The sequence below is a fragment of the Saccopteryx bilineata genome, chromosome 5, assembly GCF_036850765.1.
Source record: "Saccopteryx bilineata isolate mSacBil1 chromosome 5, mSacBil1_pri_phased_curated, whole genome shotgun sequence".
In the NCBI taxonomy this organism is placed as follows: Eukaryota; Metazoa; Chordata; class Mammalia; order Chiroptera; family Emballonuridae; genus Saccopteryx; species Saccopteryx bilineata.
In genome coordinates, this window is record NC_089494.1 from 64,226,769 (window position 1) to 64,228,673 (window position 1,905).

Below are 1,905 nucleotides of genomic sequence, written 5' to 3' on the forward strand. Positions count from 1 at the left end.
CTGGCTCCGGTACCGGAGAATTGCAGAGATGGCAGCTTGCACCTATTTGATTTTTTTTTTTCCTTTTCTCAATGCACAGCAAATTTGGCTTTCAGTGCGTTATCTCTTTTGTTAATGCAAAAAGATTCCCTGGGCGAAAAAATTGCTCATAATTACCAGAGAGATGGGGAAACTGCATTAGAATAAATAAACCTGAAATTACTGTAATTATGTTGTGTTTGATGGGCCCGGCTTGTAATCAAGAAGAGAATACAGTGAAATGATGCTGACCCTCTTGGGTTTGCAGCTGTACACGCACTTTGGGGTCTTTTTTTTGCAGAAAAGAGTCATTTTGATAATCATTAAGCTGTGTGTAACCTATTTCAGAAGTGTTTTAAAATGAGGTTCACATTTTTTGAACAAGGGGGGAAAAATCCCAAAATTGCATTTTGCCATTACAGACTCATACATAAGGAAAGGTTGTGTTTTCTAAGTGACAATTGTTAAGACATAATATTCAAAATCAGTATTTAATCATTATAATGAGGTATTGTTTAAATATAACCACCTTTAGATTATTCATAGTTTAATTAATATACTCATTATGAAAATCTTTGAATCAGATATTTGATGAACTACTTGTCAGTAACAAGGCAGCATTAATTAGGCCTATATTGAGATTAACATTTTTTAAAAGTACAACCGCTTATCATTATAATAGTGCCTAACTGAAGACCGCCTTCGTTGAGCTAAAACTAATAATTTCTCTATTTGAACTGTTAGCAAGAGATTATTAAATTAGTATAAGCTAATATCTCGAAGTATTAAAATCCGCTTGACCAAATAGATTTTGCCTGTGGCTCCAGGCATTGAGCCCTGGCTGCCGTCTGAGGAGCCCGCATGAGAGTCGGATGCAGGAGAGAAATCTGCCAAAAGCTCCCCGGTAGCGAAGTCCCATCTTGCAGGCAAGCCGAATGCAGGAGTTCCGTGTCCCGGCGCGCGGGCTCGTCCTCTCTCAGCTTCGAGGCCGGTTCGCACACGCATCCTGGTCTTGGAGGTCTCGTTTCCCCTGTTGGCGCTCCAGGTTCTGGGGAGCTGCGGGAGAGGAAAACCCCCAGCCCCGTCCTGGAAGGGGCCTTGGGGTCTCCCCGGGCGACACCCCCACTCCCTCTCCGCTCTCTCCATCCCTTCCCTCCGCTGCCTCCCGCCCTTTCCCGAAGGGCGTCGGGAGAGCCTGGTGCGTCTGATCTTTCACCGGCACCAATTGAAAAATGGGTGCTTGTCACAACACAGATCATTGCCTCCTTCGTTGCGCTCCCCACCGCGCGCCGCAAAGGGCCCCCCAAGGCAGAGGGCCGGCGTCGGAAGGCAGGTGTGAGGGAAGCGGGAACCGCTCCAAGCAGCCCGTGGGGACCCTCTGCGGTCCCCACCTTCCCCAGGGCGGCCGGGGGACCTGGGGCTGAGGTCGGGCCGAGACGCCCGGCCGCGGGGCGGAGGGCAGGCCAGGCTGGGTCACCTGCTCCCAGCTCCTGTGCGTCGGAGCGAACTCGTCTGAGCGGTTCACTGTAGCTGCCCCTTCACAGCCTGGCCTGTAGACCCTTCGGGCTGGGCTGGGGTCTCGACCTGGCCAGCTCTCTGGTTCCAACAAGTCCGCGGAGGCCACGCGGCCCTTCTGTGGCCCCTCCACGTCTCCCAGGCGCAGAGGAAAAGCCTGGGGTTACAAGGCGGGAATGGGGCTCTCCTTGTGGACGGGGCCTTGTGGGTGGCGGGCAGGTGGCTGTGGCGCCCCGGGGGGCGCTCTGAGACTGCCTTCCGCAGCTCACTGGTTGACTGGGGGCAGCCTGACAAACGCGTCCTTTCGGGCCCTTTCCGGTGGCTGGCCTCATCTTTTCCACGTCGAGATCCAGCGCCCGTCCTCCGGGCAAG